The following is a 22,657-nucleotide window of genomic DNA, read 5'->3' as shown; positions in this document are numbered from 1 at the left end:
TCATAAATCTGAACAGCTAAATGCATTGATGGTGCTCGTAGGCTCCTGTCTTGCGCCGGGCGATTAAGTGATAGTGATAAAATATGCAACCCTCCAGAAGAAACGAAAGAAGCAGCAGCGGATCGTCAGCGACACATTTTACCCTCAAGGATGAAAAATGCAACGGAGGAAAGAAATCACGAAGTCAGATGAAACTAAGATGAAGAATCATAATGTAGACAGCAGCCATTAAAGGGGACAGTAACCCTGAAATCAACATATAAAATTCAGTCAAAGAGAACACAACTTAAAAAAATAAATACATTTAATATAAGCTTTACAGTGTTCATTCACAAGTTCATAAGTAGACCTTTATATTAAGTATACACATAAGTGCATTAAGAAAATTAAAGTATTACTATTATTACTATATTTTGCAACATATTATATTACTGATATATTTATGTATTCATTTATGTTTAATAATGTTAAATATTAAAGTTTATTAAATGTAATAAATTAAAATTGAATAAATAATACATTATATTAATACCACGTTAAAATTGTGTTTACAATATTTTAAACACACTTTATTACATAACAGTGTGATAATGATGATCATAATATATGTGATATATAATTCATCATAATATATAATTTGATATCTTTTACATAACAAATTTCTATAACAATATATCATTTGATATTTTATTACAACAAATAATTTTCAATAATAAAATACTTTTAAATTTTTAATTAAAATTGTTCTTTTTGTATATAAATATTTTTTTTAAACGCGTATGTCTAATTTACACAAATATTTAACTGAATATTAATTTTACATTTTAATTTTATAAAATTAAGATTAATATAATACGCTGTAGGTTATGTAAACAGATAGGTTTTTGTGTAAATATACATAAATAACCTGTTTTATATATAATTATTTGTTTGAAACTATTTTATATCACAACTTTAAAATACTATATATTTGTAATTATATTTTAAGCATTTTGCTTTAAACTAAAATTCCAGCATCGACATGACAGAACCGTCGCCCTTTATTAACAGACATATTATCTGTCTTTTCTTCAGCTGAGTTGGGCTGTTTCACCCAGTCTGACCCGTAACCCAGCACCCATCACATGCAGCTGTGTCAATTATTCAGCCATAAACAGCACAGGGAGACTCACACACATCCCGTATCCTCCGCCTCATTTATATTCATGTATCAAGCACCTTGCACTTAGACTTCTTCCAATGCTAGGTTCAATTTGTCAATGAGCTTAACGACGCCAATCTCCAGCGCATTAAATCAGTGCTAAAGGGAAGTGACACGCTGTGCTTAAGCTGGCCGTTTGGGTTGTGTCTGACGGACTTCTTCAGGAGGGTCGCATCCGTGAATCAGCTCTAATTCACACACCTCAAAGTCCCTATTCCCTCTCTGACGGCTCGTAGAGTTATCTATCGAAACAATACACACTTCACCTAAGATCTTGAACATGAACACAGTGCATGGTTAAAGTGCGCAGCTTCTTTCAAAAGTCAGTTCGCAGACACTTCTATCTGAACTTGATTTGGAGTTAATTTGTTAACGGAGAGGTTAAGTGTCTTGCTTAAGGGCACAATGGTGATCGCTCATCTCTTGCTCATTGCAGAGATCAGACCAGCAAATTTCCACCTCCACACCGCAGCACTTAAAGAAGTTTTATGCATTCGCTCGACTCATTCAATATGCAAGAGGTATTGGCTTACAGGTGAGACATTGCACGGTATCTCACCTTGTCGTCCCAGACACAATACTTACACACCTCAGCGGCCACATTAAACCTGCATACGCAACATCAGCTCCAAAACCACCCGAGCCACAGAGACAAAAGAAGCACTGCACACACAGTGATGCACACCGACACTCACGTCATGGTAATCAGTCTGATGGCACGCTGGGCTACAATGACAGAGTCTAGGTGGGAACCTGCTGGGGGACGTTTGGTGACAGGGAGCGCACACAGAGCATTTCCACTTCCTGCCGTCTGCTGGGCAGCAGGTAGCAGCATCTGAGTGTCTATTGCTCTGTTTCCAAAACCTAGAGAGCTGCGTGCCTAGACAGCATCCTAACAACCATGGAAGCATGAAATGACTGATTTGAAACTCTTTAAATTGGCACCAACTCTGTGTTCCTCACAAATAGCACTCCACATGAACATGGCATACTATTGATTCAAATACAAGCTGCTATGCTAACACTGCAAAACTCAAATCAGCTTATTAATAATACACAGCATGCACAAACACTACACTCAAAGGAGGTTTTCATGGTGATGTCACAGAAGAACCATTTTGGGCTCCACTAAGAACCTTCTTCCACTACAAGGAACCTTTTGTAGAATGGAATGATTCCATGGATGTTAAAGGGATACTCCACCGTGTTTTCATATTAAACTATGTTTTTCCCTTAACTAAGACGAGTTGATACATACCTCTCTCGTCTCAGTGCGTGCACTCAATCGCTTTGGCGCGCGGTGACACTTTGAAAGCACTTAGCTCAGCCCATTCATTCAATATGGGCCAAGCAGAGAAGCTTCCAAACACCTCCACTTTTCCCTATTTAAATACAGTTACTCGCATAGTGTAACTCGACCTAGGACGGTAACACAAAAAACGTTGCGCTTTTCTAAGCGTGTAAAATGGATAACTATATTGTATGGCGGAATACCATGGCAAGTGCTTGTAAGCACTTCGTCTTGAAGCAGTAATATCTTCACTAGAGGGAGCGAGGGCCGGTGAGATGATTTTTCTCAAGTGCAAAAGTGCTTACATTTATTCATGAGTATTTTTCTCACTTTGTCTTCAATCTTGGATTTTCACTTTTCTCTTGTTTTCTAGTACAAATATCTTACATTTTTAAATCAAGACAAAATTCATTGGGAAGCAAAATTACACAATGGAAGTCTTTTTTTTTAATTCTTACAAATTAAGTCACTTTAGGTGGTAAAAGAATTAAGATATATGCCATATATATATATATATATATATATGTATATATATATATATATATATATATATATATATTTGTTTTTTATTCCAAAAATATTTTCTAACATATTATATAAATTAAAAATAATTATTTTGATAATAATAACATTATAAATTTAAGAATGATTAGACATGTTCAAGACAAAAATACTGAATAGAAAAAAAAGCATTTTTTTTTGGCAGTGTACATAACATTTGGCCAAAACAATGATACTTTTCCAAAAGCCTTTGAGTCAGGAGTGTTGTCTGTTGTCTGAAAACACTGCCTCCACAGGCAGCTCAGGTTTAGAAACAGAGCAAATGTCTGTGAGAGGCCTCATGTTGATTTTATGCAGAAGATACCGAGTCTGGAGAAACTTTATTTAGTCTCCCTTAAATATAACATCAGCCAGGCAGAAAGAAATAAGCCACTGAAATATTCTCTCAAACAGAAAACAGAAGAGTTCAGCCGGGGGGTATCCCTTCCTGAGAGAGAGAGAGAGAGAGAGAGAGAGAGAGAGAGAGAGAGACAGATAGTCAGACAGACAGAGAGAAACGCAAGTGAGGAGAGAGAAAACTCTGTGCGCACTGAAGCGAGATTCAGTTGGGCTTACTTCTGACTTTCAGCTTTTGAAAGAGTGAACACAACAGAGATGTATGCATAGGAGCCGAAGCTGACTCACCGTCTCAATAAAGCGCAACAGTGGCTGGCCGTTTTCTCAGCAGTCTCAGTTCCTCAAGCATTTTTCTCATTCATTTCCTTCACACTGTAGGCATTTCAAAATGCTTTTAAAAAATAGTTTTAAGACGTGAACCAAACCAACTAGCACTGAGATTTAAAGTCTTGAATTGATGCACAAAAAAAGAGGTATGTATGAATGAAGGACCCCACTAAGTACTGCAGAATTAATTTAAAAAGACATTGGTATGTAAAACTATTGACTTACGGTGAATCAAATCAATATATTTGCGGTTACACTAAAAAGATTACATTTAATTGTAATAAGACAAAACACATTTACACAGTGAACTGAAGTAATAAAAATGCTTTGGGAAATGTGATAAATTTTAGTGCATTGATTCATTTAAACTATTTGTGTAATGTAAATGAAAAACTATTCACAGATTTATTGCTTTGTGCTACTGTGATTAAATAACTAGTATAAAGAATCTTGCAGCTTCTCACTGTTTTAACTTAAATTAGTGTTTTTACATTTATTAGTGATTAAAAAAACACATTCAGTCGTGAATTAAATTGACTAATTGATAAATAAATAGTGTTTTGACAAAATATAATTTTCAATGTAGCTCCTAAACACTGATTAAGGCCCCCTCTACGTGGAGACGAGTTTCGCGCTTATACGCATACATTTTGTATCGTATAGGCGTTTCGTCCACACGGATTTGCCGTTTTGGGAGAGTGAAACTGATATTGGAAACGATGACGTCATCGGCCCACGTCTCGGCCCTAGTCAGACACCGCTATGTCACGTAACAGAAACAAAAACATGAACAAACACTGAACGATTGTCTTTTTATTAACTAAAATTAACAATGATTAATAAATGTATTGTTTCATGTTCGTTTGTATACGACTCACAAGGTTTATGCACATAGACCAAGTCTTCTTCTGGGTTTATAGTGTATCTATGTGGCAGAATTATAGCGCCACATACTGGTCTGGCATATATACTACATCGTTTTGTGACGGTTTTGTGGTTTTTGTGTGGACAGATATTTCTTGAGATGAAGCTGTTTTTGTTTCTACTGTACAATTTAGGTGTTTATATGTACAGTATATAAAACACTGAGACATCTGCCCAGAATTTAATTGGTTATTCATTTTTAAAATGATATGAATAATATAAATCATCCAATTTATTTATTAGAAGCTGTGAACGAAAAAAAAAACCCTGTTAAGCATGGTCAAATGAATCATAAATGAGGGCACAATGTCAAACTATTGGCTTATGGTAAAGTTTACAGTAATTTTTACAGTATTTTATTTCTAACAAGAAGCCCTGTAAAAAAACAACAACACTGTTTTGACATTGTATTAAATACTAAATGTTATGTGCATGGCAAAATTTAATAATTAAAACATAATGCATTCATATGATACATATAAATGAACAACATTAATTTCTAGGCAGGTATTTCTGTGCTTCTTTCTTGTAAAGAAATATTTGGTATACCAAAAAATGTTATCCCTGACAATGTTTTAAATCAAATGCATAAATGATAAAATATTAATAATATATTTTAGAAAATTGTAATTCAAATTGAAATGCTGTCTTATAGAGATTTTCTTTTTGTGTGGTAGATTTGGCAGAGTTGTTTCCCCGGAAAATTTCCGGATTGCCTTCTGTGTGAACGCAAACACTTCCCAGGATTGATTCCGGGATTGATCCCAGAATCAATGCCGTAAAGGGTATGTCATAGTGATGTATCGTGTGACTCTTTTACCGGGTGTTTTGAAGGCAGGTCAACTTTCGCGATGAAAAAATATGTGCAAAATCTAATGAAGCAGAGATCAGTTAGCTCCTCACTATCCATGCTGAAGCTGAGATCGTTCACCAGTTTAAGAGAAAGTTAACATGCCTAGCGTTTTCGACTCGTACATTACACGTCACATCCTGATGTCGCGTGTCATTACGGGACCTTTACAAGTTGTGTATGAACGCATGCAGAGATTCCAGAAGATCACTGGCAGTGTGAATGAACCAAAATCTGCTGATTCGGGAACAGTTGGCGGGACACATTACCCGTGTATTTTCCAGAATCTCAGTGTGAAAGGGATTGAGATTCACTTTTGTGAATTTGGGTTTTGTGGTAGATAAATAAATGTATATAAAAATAAATCACCTATAGTATTCATGTATTCACTAAAATGGGTCAAACGTTCCAGTGCAACGTAATGCGCGAGTTGAGAAGAGCATGTTTGAATATCGGCTAACACCTTTGCGTTGTAAAATATAGAGTATGTCTGCAAAGTAGATTGAAAGATCCAGGTATTTTATGATGCGAAATTAAGCACAGATCAATAACATCAAAATAAACAGACCAATAACCACCCAGCACATTTAATCTGCAAACGATAATAAACTCCTGCACTTCTCTGCTATATATTTCTTTTACAGTTTTAATTTAGACTAAATGGTCATGGTGATTTGGTAATAGTCCATTCGCCACGTCTTTATACTAGGACTGAATGAGAGGTGAGATTGAAGTCCTCAGTAACATCTGCAAATTCAAGAAGTTCTGATCCCATTAAAAGGCTTAAATGGGAAGATTCTCCTCTATGCCCTCAAGTCAAACATGACCCCGGCAGCTAATGAGCACTGTCTGCCAGGCCCGAGCATCAACGCCGCCGCATCCATTGTTATTTTCTGACTGCTGAATTAGATATCCCTGCTGAGGGGGAATGCAGATTGCCCCCTTGTGCAAAAACCATCATTAAGCATTCTTTTCAGCTGCATATTAGTTCTCTCCTCAAAGGAGATGCAATTAATCAACCTTCTTTGTCAGCCGGCCTCACCGGTCACGATAAAGTGCTGTATGAATTCGTCCGGGGCGTTTCTTTAATGGTTCCGCTGCGCAGGGCTTGGCAGGATTGCACAGATCTAATTGAAAGCGTGCGGGCCGGGTTCTGGACGTGTCATGGAAAGGGTTTGGATTTTGACTTGTGCTCGGCAGGACAAGGGCCTGATCTTTGGTGGCTCCAGAGCCGTGCTGTTAGCAATCTCGGGAAGTTTAGTCTGCGTTTGAGTGACAGTGTGACTGCTGCTCGGTCCCGGCAGGTGGACGCGTGGCACTGAGGCCAAGGTTTATCAAAGCTGATTTTTGTGCTTGCACATGATATTTGAGTCACTGGAGGCGGTCAGACTATGAAGTTTGCTTTCTCTTATGAACAACTGAGTCTCTGGGCTATGCTATTAGACTGTCTGAAGCATATTGGACGCAGAACAAAACAGTACAATTAATGGGAATCAGTACGCACGTTATAACTGGCGTGTCAAATAAGAAAGGACATAAGGACAATGAAAAAAGTGGTGGGGCACATTAGAAACTTCATCAGCCTGGCTTATGCATATAAAGCAGTTGATGTAATGTTTGCCCAGTAATTGTAATTTACTGATTATAATCAGATTGCCATAATTAATAGATTTGGAGGAGAGAAGGCACTTAAATTGAGTGGCTCATATGTTCAATGGAGTGCAACAGTTACTGCCTACTGTTAAAGCCACCTTCAATACAAAAAAATAAAATAAAATAAAATAAAATAAAATAAAATAAAATAAAATAGTCTTTAACAAGTGAATGAAAATGAAGCATTGTACAATTTTTAAATCCTTTGAAAGAAGTCTTACAGAAGGACAAAATAAGTCTTTTTTTTATTTAAACATATTTTAAAATATAATTTATGGCATTACTTTACATTACTTCAGTGTCACATGATCCTTCAGTAATCATTCTAATATGCTGTTTTGCTGCTCAACAAACACTTATTATTCTTATAAAAGGCATTAAAATAAAATGGCATTAGAAATGTCTCCACGGTCAATTCTAATCAATTTATTTAATCCTTGCTTAATAAAAATAATTAATTTCTTCAAAAGAAAAAACTAAAACCCTGAAACGTACTGACCCCAAACTTTTCAATGTACACTTTAAAATATACATTGAAAAGTGTATGTATAGTGTTCAAGAAGTTTGGATTGTGTTCTTTACAATGCTTCACTGGAGTGACTCTCTGACGGTCGCATTGCTCCTTTCATGATTCATGGCTAGCCTAGACCTTCACTAGGAACTGCACTGCTAAACACAATTTAAAACAAAAAAATATTGAGATATAAAAACAGAAATAAAGCATAATAATGGCTCCAAAAGAATCATCGATTAACAACTTCAAGAGCTCACTGTAGTGTTAAAAATCAATTCCACTACGGAAGAAATAAATGGGATTTATGTCAAGCAAATGGACCAAGCAAAATAAAAGCTCTTCAAATATTATAATTATGGCACCAAGAAGTGAGAGAAATGATTTATAAAACATCTAAATGGTTGTCTTCCTGTCCATTTTTAGTCATAATGATCTGCAAAGTGGACTGCATTTATGACAAAAGTCAAAAGTCTGGTTGCATGAGACTAGATCTGTGTGTTCTGAATGCTTCAGTAAACCCGGCTGATCTTTCACACTCATTAAGCAAGTGATGAAACAAGTGTCTAGGTACTTTTATCCCTCTGAATGGCATGTTCTCAATCCAATTTCTTCCCACAGTCTCTTACACACCAATCCAAATCGAAATGAGTCACCCAGTCCATCTAGACGTATGACTACTGGACCAAGGACAAAGTAAGGATCATTTACTAACATTAGGACAGGGCTGATCATTCACATCTCATGCAGGAGCTCTGCGCCGGTCCCAGGTGTGCCGTGAGAGGCTCTATTTAAAGCTTGGCTTCTTCCCCAGCAGCTCACGCGGGCTCTTGTGTTACAAGCACATAAAAAGCATGTTGACTTACTGTAATAAACTAATGCAAATTGTGCAGTGGCGTGAAGGATTGCAGAATAAAGATCCATACATCACTGTGCACGGAGGTCTGGCGGCTGCACGCAGCCCACACGCCGCCCACTAATTCACCACTAATTTACCATGGAGCATAAAAGTATTCTTTTTTAATTATCTATACTTTCGGCCAAAAAACGATCCCTATCTCGGACCACTGAGACGCTCTCAGGAACAAACGCTTGCTCAGAGCATTTGGCTTTGCGTTCGTGCATCGACTGTGATAATTGGAACTGATATATCCTCAGGAAATGTCAGCGGATTCAATCAAAACCCTTCCATCGGAGTCTGTAAGGGGGTGAAATTTAGAAAGACAGACAGAGACGGAGAGAAAGATTTTGAAAAATGCATCTGTGGCTCAGAGTTGTTTATGAACTCTGTTTTATAGCAGAGAGAAGCTTGTGGTGGTGCATGAGGGGGTTTTTAAACAGCAGCACTGTCACACATGGCTCATCCATTTCAGACAGTCACTGCACCCCATCAGTGCTCCAAAGGGTCCAATGTCATGCCACACGGCCCCTGAATATCTGATCTCGGGCCTCGACTTCTGCATGCCTCTCTGCTCCGTTCTCTCTTATTTATGTTTGCTGCGACTTGCCTGAATGTATACTTCAGGGTAACAGAAATAGAAGTGCAAGGCCAGCAAAAGGGTGTTGACCTCTTGTTCTCGGGGCCCCGGGAAGCCAAAACTTCTTCAATGTGAAGTGGGATTTGAGGAAGCCCTATTGAATTGTCTAGCCCACCGCAGACAGGTCTTTTGATCCTTAAAGAAACAAAGGCACTTCAGGGGGCCTGAACTCTTGCTGTGTCTCGACAAAAAGCAGCCTTTAAAATTCAGCTTTCAGACAAAACTAGCAAACGGAAAGCAGTCAGAGTGCTAAATAAAACAGTTTTAAGACTCAATGTGCAAAACAGACACTAAAAATTGATTAAGAACAGACTTTGTGAGTTTATGAGACCACTTTTTTATTTTATGCTGGGTCAAAAATACAATACAACAACAGGAAATATTTTTTATCAGACTACACTTATTGTGTTATATGTTGTTGATTCACTAAAAACTTGTTCCTATGAGTCATTCATTTAAGAAACCAACTACATTTATAGGGTTATATTTGTTGCATATTTCCACACAAATTGTCACAAACACGACTCCACCTGGCATTTATTTGCTGATTACAATCATTAATGATTCAATAAAAAGAGTCATTCATTGAGGAACTAGACTACAGATTTTGTGCTATATTTTTTGAATTACTAAAAAAACAGTTTCATAAGAGTCACTGAGCCAGGAATAGGATACTATGTTTCTGATGTATTGACTAAACATTACTAAACAGGTTTAAACAGTAATTTGCACAAGAATCAGGTAAAAAAACGAATAAAAGCATTGTATTATTGTATGGTTTTAAAAAGAATTAGCTTATCATTAATTCTGATATCAGAAAACATAGTCTTACTATGATTTTGATTCACTAAAAAGAATCGTCTCATGTGAGTGAGTTGTTCAGGAATCAGACGTGTGTCATGCTGTATGTTTTTAATTGATTCACTTAAAAAGAATAATTGGTTTGGGAACTGGATACATTCATTTATTCAGGAATCAGACTACACAGTTTGTGCTAGGTTTTTTGAATGACTAAAATAACTGTTTCATGATCATATCTGCGATTTCAGTTTTGGTTCTCTTACAAGACTCTATTGTTCAAAATTGAGACTGTATTGGTCATGCTTTATGTTTTTAATGGATCCACCTAAAAGTAATGCTCCATAAGTATAATTTGTTCAGGAATCAGATTACATTGGCTGCGCTGTAGGTTTTTCATTTGGTTAAAAAGAAAACGTAGTCAGTTTGAGACGACACAGTTCACAACTTATATGTATCTGATTCACTAAAAAGAACCAGTTCATAAGAGTCATTCATTCAGCAATCGCATCACACCGAAATGAATCAGTTCACTGAGAATTGTACTACAGTGGTTCAGCTGTATGTTTATGACTCACTAAAAAAGAACCAGCTAATTAAAGACATTCATCGAGGAAGTTGGTGTTGAAAAGACATAAATGTAAGTTATGACCGATCCTGTATTTCCATTTTTTTATTTAAAGGGATAGTTCACCCAATAATGCATGTCGTTCCAAACCAGTATGAACTTCTTTCTTCATTTAAACACAGAAGAAGATAATTTTAAAGAACGTGGGTAACCAAACAGTTGACGGTAGCAATTGACTTCCATTGTATTTGTTCTATACTACAGAACTCAGTGTATAGTGTCAACTGTTTGATTACTCCCATTCTTCAAAATACTTTTTCATTTTTGGATGTAGTATCCCAATATATAGTTAGGGATCCAAATGTTTGGTTCAGTGTTTCATGGTCCAATGATATATTTGGAGGACAAAATGTAGACAAGGCATAGATTTGAAGCAGCTTGCACACATGAGCGATGCTGATCTCACCTGTACTCTACCGACTGGGTCCTTCTTGATCCACTTGATGACGGTCTCATAAACCAGCTCCTCGGCCTTGGTGTTCAGGCTGTCATTGGACAGGTAGTTAATGAGGTCTTCTTTGGAGATGCTGAGGATCTCGTCTTGTCCTGCCACATCGGGGAAGTTCTGCAGGGCGAAGGCCTTGGCCATGTTGTGGAGCTCCGTGCAGCACATGGCCTCGGCCATGGCCAGAACCCCCAGGCAGTTTGCTGCAGTCAGCTGCTTTTCTGAAGAAGAGAACAAGAGAGGCGCTCACATCCATAAAAGATCACGGCACAGAGGGGATAGGAAAGCTATCTGTGCTGTATATCTGGGAGGCTCCAGAGATGGGCCCCTGCTTAAGGCGCTCCGGAGACAAACAACAGAACAAATCAATCGAGCTCAGAGCAGCGGGTTGGGACGCTGTCCTGTGGATTAGATTGGCAAGGTGAAGCTCATCTTTAGTCCCGCTGAGTCACATCTGAAGGTATTTGACCAAGCGGGAGCAAAGGCCCACATTTTTAACAAGGCAAGAGTCTTTTTGTAAGTGTAAAGCTCTATTTTACACCACAAGAGCTGAATATGAGTCTGACACTCCTGCCGTGGTGAATGAATCTAAGCCTGGATTGAAGAGAATCTTTCTAATTCAAATATGAAAAGCATAAGAAGAAAAGCTGAAGTACACGTATGTGGTGAAATACTGAAGATGTTAATTATGTATATAAAAACTAGTGGGCTTTTATACATAAATATACACAGCTCTGATCAAAGTTAAGGATAAATAAAATTTATCAAAATAAATGGTTCTAATGTAAAACATTTCTATTTCAAATGAATGCTGTTCTTTACTTTCTATTCATCAAAGAATTCTGAAAAATAAAATTAATCAACCGTTTTCAAACATTGATAGAAATAAGAAAAGTTTCTTGAGCAGCAAATCAGCATATTATTTGTGAAAGAATAAAAAAATAATAATTTCTGAAAGAGCATGTGACACTGAAGACTAAGACAGCTAACGTCACAGGAATAAATTACATTTTAAATTATATTCCAATAGAAAACAGTTATTTTAAATAGCAACAATATTTCACAAATATTAAATTTTTTACTGTATTTTGGATCAAATAAATGCAGCCTTTGTGAGCATAAGAGATTTCGGTAACACTTAAATACTTAAAGCCTTTAATGCATTTTAGATGGGTTATTAAATTATATAATGCATTAGAATCATTCATTATGTGAGGTTTAATACATTATATCTTGTCGTAAATAATTATAACCAAATTTAAAATGCATAGCGTAACAATGAATGGATAAAAGTGCATATACAGTATATAATACATTATACATAAAAGTTTTACAGAGATGTCGTTCAAAAACATTGACATTTTATTAATTAATCAGAATGTAATTACCACTAAGAATTATCAATCAATTAAAATAACAAAATGTAAAAATATAAAATGCTATATAAATGTAAAATTTTTCAAAATGCATATTATATAATTGTAAAAAATTATAGTTTTTTTGGTAACACTTTAGTATAGGGTCCAATTCACACTAATAAGTAGTTGCTTATTAGCATGTCTATTATTAACATATTGGCTGTTTATTAGTGCTTATAAAGTACATATAATGCATGACATCCATAATCCTATCCTTTACCCTAAACGTAACAACTAACTTATAAACTATTAATAAGCAGCAAATAAGGAGTTAATTGAGGACAAAGTCATAGTTAATGGTTAGGTAATAGTGAGAATTGGACCCTAAAATAAAGTGTGACCGTTTTTTTTTTTTATTATATTAAATAAAATTGTATATAAACAAATGTGAAAATAAATAAGTTACATAACTGACATTAAAACCCATGCTTGCTGCAATGCAAAACGCTCGTCTCTGACAATCCAATAAACAAATCCCACCAAGACTGCAGACAACAAGGCCAGCCGATCTAAATCACTCCGTAACAGACGCAACCTGTTCCGGATAAATATAATAAATGTGGACCGCATCAGAACCCCTGTGTCATCGGCAGTTCTTATGCTACCCAATTTGTCTCCAATATAAAACAGAAGAGTACAAATTGTTGTAAAAATGGTTGAGTGCGCGCCTGGTGGAGGCAGATGGGCTTTTATTATGTCTGGGTCTTTGGAGGCTGGCCTGCAGCGTGCCATCGTCAATAAACCAAACGGGCCACTCGTCTTCTTTCACTCTTAGAGGAAGGAAAAATGATTTTTTTAGGTGAGGTTTGTGCCAGAGGCAGACAGACCGCAGAGCGAGGCTTATGCCTGGTGCTAGCATGAGTTTATAGACACGCTCTGAAGTTTCTGAGTCTATGATGCTGTGTGTGGCATAACAAACACATGGCCTGCACCTCGCTACCAACAAAACTTCAGCTGCTCTAACCTCTTTTTCTTAAACCTATTTTAAAGAATGCTCTCTTAATATGCGGTCCTTGAATTCCCAGACTGTGTGCTGTGTAGTTCGGCATTGAAAAATGTTTCTAAACCTGTGTTCCCCTCATTCCTACACACCCTCACCGGACTTAATCAATTGTTTTGTACTTTGCAACTTTGACATGCAATCAGATTTTTTGCCCAAAGGCACAAACCAATCCTCAACCTGATGTTTCTGAATGCATTACACTGACTTTCATTTGTTGGGGTCTTACAGGGACTGCAAGGCACTACTGGCAATACTAGAAAGAAACAAATCAATAGCTTTTGGTGGTATATCTTTACTGACCTTTTAAACCAGAAGTTTGACTTCGTCCACATTCTCGGTGCATATAGAATATCAATGGTATCACAAACCTCAGCAGAATGACTTTTTGATATTATCAAATAATATATCGCTGGAGCTTTCTGAGATGTTCCACCAGCATTATATATGACTGATTCTTCAAGTAAGAGCTGTTCTGTTTATTACAATGAAGGTCACATTAAATATGTTTTAGTTTTTGTTTACTATGCCTTCATCATTTATTTTTGCGGTTTAATATTATTTAATTATTTTTACATGCCTTTTTATGCAAGGATTTTTTTGTTTCAACCTTGTCCCAGCCTTCAAATACAGTTGCGTTTTTTAAGATTGGGGCAAGGGTCAAACAACAAAATTATTTTTTCGAAAGTTTGAGTATGGTAGGTGGTAAAAAAAAAAAAAAAAAAAAAAAGTTTAAAGTAGTCTATAATGCTCTCTCTGACTGCATTTATTTTTTTATATAAAATACAGTTAAAACAGTAATATTTTGAAATATTTTTTACAGTTTCAAAAATGTTTTCTATTTGAATATATATTAAAATGTATTTTATTTTCTCGTTTTCAAAGCAATTTTCAGCATCATTACTGAATTCAGAAATCTTCAGAAATCTTTCTAATAAACTGATTTGCTGTTCAAGAAACGTTTATTATCAATGTTGAAAACAGTTGTGCTGCTTCATATTTTTGTAGAAACCTTATCTTTTAAGATTCTTTGATTAATATAAAGTTCAAAAGCACAATATTTATGTGAAATAGAAATGTTATGTAACATTATATAAATGTCTTTACTTTTGATCTATTTAATGTGTCCAAGCTGAATACAAATATGAATTTCCTTTTAAAATAAATCTCCCTGAGCCTTGCATGTTGAATAGTAGTGTACGTTTTGTTTTGACAAACATATGATGGAAGAGCTTAAGAAATAAGAAGAAGGGAAAATCAAGAAAAAAAAAAAAAAAAAAAAAGTGAAAGTCGTTATTCAAAAGACTGTCAAAATCATTATTTCAAAAGACTGAAAAGCTGATAAATAAACATCTATGAAATTAGCTTTAGCAAGACAAAGGAGTCTATAAATTGCTAGTTGCTAGTAAATAGAGAGTTGTTTACTCTCACTACTTTCATTTGTAGTTTTGTCAGGTACAAAAGTGTTCATAGTTGAAGAACTTCTCCTCACTCTGCTGGTCATCTGAACCTCCTCTATATCTGGTATTGAGCTGAATAATCAGTGCTGGATCAGATTGTGACGTTTTAATGTAATGTCTCTCTGACCTTTATACAAATGAGCTTGTACATGACTCCATCTGATGGATGCTGGGATCTTTTGAGTTCCGTACCTAAGAAAGACACGCAGACTTTGCAGAAGGTGTTGAACTGAAACTTGTTGGCGGCCTCCAGCAGGGTTTTGGCGTTGGCCGAGTGGATGACCAGCGAGCCGGTGTAGACGAACTCCAGCAGCAGCTCCAGCACATCTGCACCGATGTTAGTCATCTTCAGCTCCAGCTTCTCTCCACAGCCCGTCTCTCTCGATGACCTGACCACACACACACAGAGCTCATGACCACAGGGAAAGTCTTACGACCACATCATGCTTCAAATACATCCAGAATCCATTACTGGATGGCTCTATCAAACGGCTGCCTTTTTAAAAGCAATTTCTGAACGATTTATAAACATTATAATGCGTTTAAAAGTTAATAAAATTTTGCCATCTGAAGGAAAATGAATACATTTAAATTTATTTGAGCTTGACATATGACATATAAGATGGACCCTTTTTAATAAAAAAACAAAAGCATAAGATAAACTTATTCAAAAGAGGATTGAACTTAAGTTACAAGAGGACCTATTTATTTATTTGTTTCTTTACTTATTTAATTTATATATATATATATATATATATATATATATATATATATATATATATATATATATATATATATATATATATTGTCACGGGAGGAGCACAAGACAGACACAGTGGGCGTGGCGTCAGGCCTCGGAGAGGCTTTTATTAACAGAAATCATAAAATAACAGGGAATAAAAGTGGCCAAAGGGGGAAAGTGTCCAAAATAACAGGGGATCTGGTGTCCTCGTCGTGCTGCAGGGCTTGTGTAGGTTGGGCAGTGTTCATTGAGGAAGGGTCCAGGCAAGGGGCGGAGTCCGGCGGCCGCACGCGCTCCCCCTCCTAGGTCCGGGGCGCGAGGGGCGGCGGCTTCTCCTAGCGGCCGCGTCTCTCTCGTTGGCCGCGGCGCTGGTAGGGGATGGACGGCCCGGCATCCTGGCCCGTCGGCCGTGTATACGGGTGCGGCTCCCATCCGGATCGCGGGTCCGGCAGCTCACGTCTTGGTGGCGCGGGAGTCCCTCAACGCACCCTTCCTGGACCCACGAGGACACCAGTGTGCATGCACGGGGAAGAGACCGGTCTCCTGAGGAGAGGCGCGTTGGGCTTTTAAACAGCGGCGGTAATGAGGCTCCACTTCCTTCAGGTGTGCCCCATCACACGCCGCCAGCCCTGACTCGTCCAGCGCCCCTCCTCTCACACACCCACTCCAGTCGGGAGCCTGGTGAAGGGCGGCGATTTAGGACGGGGTGCCGGTGACAATCAGGGAGGAGGCAGCTGACTCGTCACATTCCCCCTCCCAAGCGACATCCCCGTCCCCAGGGCGCCACCCACACGGGAGTGCTACCATCCTCAACCAGGCTCCAAACGGTCGGAGTGGGCGGGGTTTCCTCTCCGGGCGGTCCTCCCTCTCGCAGCGCACCAGAACAGGGACAGAGAAACCGGGTTTTAGTGACAGCCTCAACCAACCACAGGGTAAAATGACAATGGAAAAGTCACTTACCCCTTGTGTGGCTGGGAGGCTGTCCCCAGTTTTCCTCCGTCCCAGTCTGGGTTCTCACGAACGTTTGCAAGCGAGAGGGGGTGACGTCACCAGACGTTTCCCAACTGCGCTGTCTAGGCTCCGTCTGCCCGCATTCTCCACCAGTGTCACGGGAGGAGCACAAGACAGACACAGTGGGCGTGGCGTCAGGCCTCGGAGAGGCTTTTATTAACAGAAATCATAAAACAAAGGGAATAAAAGTGGCCAAAAGGGGGAAAGTGTCCAAAATAACAGGGAATCTGGTGTCCTCGTTGTGCTGCGGGATTTGTGTAGGTCGGGCAGTGTTCATCAAGGAAGGGTCCAGGCAAGGGGCGGAGTCCGGCGGCCGCACGCGCTCCCCTCCTAGGTCCGGGGCGCGAGGGGCGGCGGCTTCTCCTAGCGGCCGCGTCTCTCTCATTGGCCGCGGCGCTGGTAGGGGATGGACGGCCCGGCATCCTGGCCCGTCGGCCGTGTATACGGGTGCGGCTCCCATCCGGATCGCGGGTCCGGCAGCTCACGTCTTGGTGGCGCGGGAGTCCCTCAACGCACCCTTCCTGGACCCACGAGGACACCAGTGTGCATGCACGGGGAAGAGACCGGTCTCCTGAGGAGAGGCGCGTTGGGCTTTTAAACAGCGGCGGTAATGAGGCTCCACTTCCTTCAGGTGTGCCCCATCACACGCCGCCAGCCCTGACTCGTCCAGCGCCCCTCCTCTCACACACCCACTCCAGTCGGGAGCCTGGTGAAGGGCGGCGATTTAGGACGGGGTGCCGGTGACAATCAGGGAGGAGGCAGCTGACTCGTCACAATATATATATATATATATATATATATATATATATATTCATTTTCAACATCTAATTTTGTTTCATTATAAATTTAAATAGTAATATTAAACTATTAATAATTAGTTACTAGCTAGTCTGTATTAATAATGATTTCATTAGTAATAATTATTTTGTTTATATTTATATTTTAACAATATACTTAATATATCTTCTTTTATAAAAAAATATTTTATTAATATATTTTTTATTTAATTACATTTTAATAGTTTTTAATTATATGAATGAATTAATAAAACAATTAATAAGTTAACATTTTCTTTTGCCTTTGAAACGTTTTCTAATTGTCAGTATTAATTTAGTATGTGTTGATTAAAACCGTTTTTATTTTTCTTGGCAGGATCTTGGCTAAACTATGTTGTACTTGGTTCAAATCAAATACTATTTTAAGCATTTTACACTGAAAAAAAAAATAAGTTTTTAATTTCTACTAAATTTCACAAAGAAATACAAAGGCACATGACAGTTAAGATATATACGGAGAGACTAATGACAAAAGTCTAGTTTTTATTGCCATATATTCCATTTTGTTTTCATCAAAATGTGCATGTAATATAAAAAGTAGAAACAGGGCATTCATTCATATTTAAAGATGGGTTAAGTAAAACACAAAAAATTGCGCAAAGTTAGATTTTTGTGAATGTGTTTCAACATGAATGTCTCTTATTTACAGGAAAATTTGGCACTATTTATGCATCATTTCTCTTTTTTCTATTATATATATTTTTTTAAACACAAAAGGCATCCGTTTTGTAGAAGGACCCTACAGGGAAAGCATAAAGCATAGACTGTGTACAGTTTGATTCTTGCATCTGAAATTAAACTCAGTCTGAATGAAAGAAAGAAGTGAAACACTTGATTTGAAACATGAGCATGGCATGCTTTGAGGACGGGCGCAGGTGGCACACAAACACACAGAGAGGATGACAAGGGGGAGAAAGACATGGAAGGAGAGGGGGACTGACGCCGCAATCTGCCTGTCCACACGGAGCGAGCGTTTCATTACGTTAATAAGATTCCTGCAGCACCCCGAGCACATCCACGGACTCTCACAGTTACCTGCACGCTCATGTCTTTCACATGCAGTCGTCTCGATCACTTCAAATATGATCATTCCCAGGGGTGGATGGCAAATGTGAATAACCAGCAGCGTCTGTGCTTTTATGATCCGAGAGGAACGAGAATCCCCTGAAGGTCAAGGGCAGGAGGAGTCAAATGAATAGCCAAGCGGCCGTTGATTGTGTTTTAGTGTGGGCTGAAGATAGCACTGATGTGTTCAGTCACCAGATAAGTGCCAAGCTACCAGACGGAGAGCCGATATACATGAAAAGGCCATTAAGGTGAAAATGAGGTGATTCTAGATATTTGTCTCGGCCTGTGTGATGATCCACCTGCCGAAACGGTCATTCCGGACCTAATATTTTCCGGCAAATTTATTGATTAAAACACTGGGTATTCGACCTTGCTCTACAAATTGGCTTTTTGTAGACACAATAGAGAGCTGTCTAAGTTTCAGGCAACTCTGAAAACACGTTCCCATGGATCCCGCCGAGTGAAAAATGTCTGTAAAGTGATGCAATGCTGAAAAACATCAAGTGTCTTAATGCTACAGCAGTCAAAACAAGCAGACGGGGATGCCGGTGTGTTCGAAAGCAAAACATTTCATCACATTTTCACCTTCTTACATGGTTCTTGAACAGATAAATTGGCATTTTAGTCTGCAGTTGAATGCGGTGCATATTAAGACACAGCATCTGAATAAAACTGCTAATACCAAGTACTAATGACTTAATTTAAAAAGTTTTAGTAGACTATTTACTTCTGCAAACCCACGTCCATGTGTTCAAAGCTTCTGGATTTTGCCTCGTATCAAAACAAAAACAGATTTAAAGATTTAAAAATCAAACACAACTTCACTCTAGCCAAAATCCAACAGAACCGTGCCTTTAGAAAGCAATAATACTCAGACTATTTACTCTATATAGCTATACTGACTAGCTACTTTGTTGTTTCATAATAATAAAATATGTCAAATTGAGACAATTATTATTATTATTATATGAATTCGTTTTAAGACGGAAAAATATGATCACAAAAACAACTTCAAGCCTTTAAGTGCTACACTCACTGTCTGTAATAAATAAACAACAATACAAATACAGAGAGTATATAAATATAGAAAGCATTTAGAAATGTCTTGCATTATAGCTATACTGACTAGTTTGTTGTTTAACAAATAATATAATACCATAAAATATAATATTAATAATATAAGCATTTTTTTAATGAAATTCATTAAATATGATTTCAAAAACAGCTTTTTAGTACCACACTGTCAACTACAACAATAAAATAAAAGACACATATACATATATAAAATATACATAAATATACAGAGTATGTATAAAGTGTTTAGAAATCTTGCAAAATAATGTTAGAGGCAAAACCCAAAAACTTTATAAAGTTCTCCTAAAAATGAATCATTTAAGTTGTTCCAACCAGTAATTGTTTTCTTTTTTATTAAACATAAAAGGAGAAAAGAGTCTCTGTTTTCCATGCAAAGAAAGCGCATAATGATTTCTACCCTCAAGCTCCGAAAAGGTCTAAAAAGCAGAAAAGTAGTCCATACGACTCACTACACTATACTCCGAGCCTCGTGAAGCCATACATTATGGCTTTTGTGTAGCCGCCGGAGCTCTCAAAACTCATTTGCACTTATTCAGTTCAAATCCCAATGCAAAATACAATCTGTAAACAAAAAGATTTCGGTATGTTTCTCTCAAAAAAAACGACTGTGAGTCTTCGGAAGAATTGGAATATAGTGCAGTCAAATGGAGCAGTTTCTCAGAGCTTGGCAGTTTAAATCATCCACTTTCCCTGCGACCAAAACAACGCCCCTCGCTGAAAACAAGCTCAGAGTTTCTGCCGAAGAAGATCTTTTGTGTTTCCCGACAGAAAGAAAACAAGACTGAGAAATGGGGGTGTGAACGACAAACTACTCGAATGCGCGTCTGAGAACGTTTTAACACAATACTTTTCGGCAACATTGACTATGACGCCACACGTGACCTGTTGAAGTCGACTAAAGGAAACGGGAGGAGCTGAGGACACGGTGAAGACATGTGGAGGATGGGTGGAGTGAAGAACACAGAGTCAGAGAGAGAGAAGAAAAAGTGAAGCAAGGGGACGTTAGCTCTGCCACAGGAAGCCAGCAGCCATTCTTCAGGACCATGACCCCCCACCAAACCTAAACAAAGACCCCTGTGGCCCTGTGCATGAACATAGGAGTGTGTAGGGTGTCATTAGTCTCCACTGATTGAGTACTTGAGGGGGGAGAAGGACAACTCAAGAGGACAATGTGCAATTACGCCCCTGGAACTACAGCTGAAAAGATTAAGAAACGCCACTCCCTCCTGAAAAGCAAAAAAAGCCAGAGTTTGTTATTTTTGTCCTCTCTAATTGCCTTGGCGGTAGGGTTTTAAGATAATAGAATGGGATGTAGTCCTGGGTTAAGTTATGGAGGTGATAAAGAAGAGAAAGGGGGCCGGGGGGGGGGGGGGAGGGGACAATAAGAACGGAAAAAGACAGAGGAAGAAATAAAACAAAAGCATGTTCATCAACCAGGTCAATTAGTGCAATCTGAATCGGCTGGAGTAGCGATTTGCTTTGTCTGAGCACTTTTATTATGGAAATCACTCTGGCTTTGGAGAGAGGTGCATATTTATGGAGCTGCTGATTGCAAGCGTTGTTTTTCAGCAAGATGGAGAGAGCGAGAGACAGGCAGAGAGAGAGAGAGAAAGAGAGAGACGGCATGTCTGTGAGAGATAGAGCAGAAAAAGTGTTTACAGAAATGAGCATCTATTATTTTTCTCACTTAAAGTGCCATTTTTTCAGCATTAGCAGCCAACATGAGGATGATGGGAGATGGCCACATGGTGCATGTGTGTGCAAACGAGATTATAAATTAGCTGGGCACATCCAAAAAAACTGCTGGCCACTGTCGACTCTTAACACATTCAAACACACACACACACACACGGGAAAAATAAATTAAAAATATCTGGAGCTCATTTTCTCTGTCCACTGCCAGTAAGGCATGGTTTAACATGAAAATAAAAAAGCATGCTTGATTGACCATAATTATCCTCGTTCACGTATGTTTCCAGACAGAAATGGCTACAGCGTTATGTTGGCATCTGAGGTATAGGGGACTGGGGTACGTTCACTTAATAAAAAAACACAAAATAATTTTTCTATAAGCCAGGTAAAATTAATTTTATGCAAAAAAAAAAAAAGTATTCTGGTCTTCCAATAATTCATAAATAAACAAATATATTAAACAATAAAAAATATTAAATGTGCAGTATACATAAATATAATATATATCTACATACTGAATATTATTAAAATATCATACACCATTTTATTACACATTTTACAGTTTTATATTAAAAACTGTATTTTAAGACCTGCATATTTATTATATATATATATATATATATATATATATATATATATATATATATATATATATATATATATATATAAATATATTAAAATTATATTAAAATTATATTAAAATTATATTAAATTACAATAACTATTTGAACTATATTAAAAATACATATCATTTTATAATATGTCTTACAATTATATACATAGTCTTAAGACCTGCATAAGTTTGCAGCAAAATAAAACTTCAAGATTTGGGATTTGATTTTGAGGAAATCTGATTCAGATTTCTCTGGGTGTAGGTTACAGATCATTTCAGCTGACAGCTAACATCCCGCAATATAATTAGGAGTATTAGTTATACCTCATTTCATCCCATTTCTGCTTGCCTACAGGACAACTCAAGTAAAATAGGACACCGCTTACCCCACTCTCTCCTCTTTCGGCGTAATACCAATTCTCGAAAAATCTACAGATATGACCGAAAAGCATGACGGGAAAAGGGAATAAATAAAAAAAATAAGCCTTTTTTTGAAGGTTTGGAGAGAAAATAGTGCCACTGAACCATTACAGCATGAAATATGAATGAAGGAGCACACTGTGGAACTTCATTACTGTATATAAACTTCAACCCTCCGCGCGAAAACAGCCAGAAAGTGACTTTCCTCTAGTGCGGGAGGTAATTGTGCCTTCATAGAA

General features: G+C 37.8%; 1 pseudogene; it reads right to left on the bottom strand.

Moving 5' to 3' along the window:
- Positions 1-22,657, bottom strand: part of LOC113120478 (kelch-like protein 29) — a 255,212-nt pseudogene that overhangs the window by 47,463 nt on the left and 185,092 nt on the right.

This window comes from Carassius auratus, chromosome 20, assembly GCF_003368295.1.
Source record: "Carassius auratus strain Wakin chromosome 20, ASM336829v1, whole genome shotgun sequence".
Classification (NCBI taxonomy): Eukaryota; Metazoa; Chordata; class Actinopteri; order Cypriniformes; family Cyprinidae; genus Carassius; species Carassius auratus.
The sequence above is the reverse complement of the archived record's forward strand: the minus strand, read 5'-3'. Positions and strand labels throughout refer to the sequence as shown.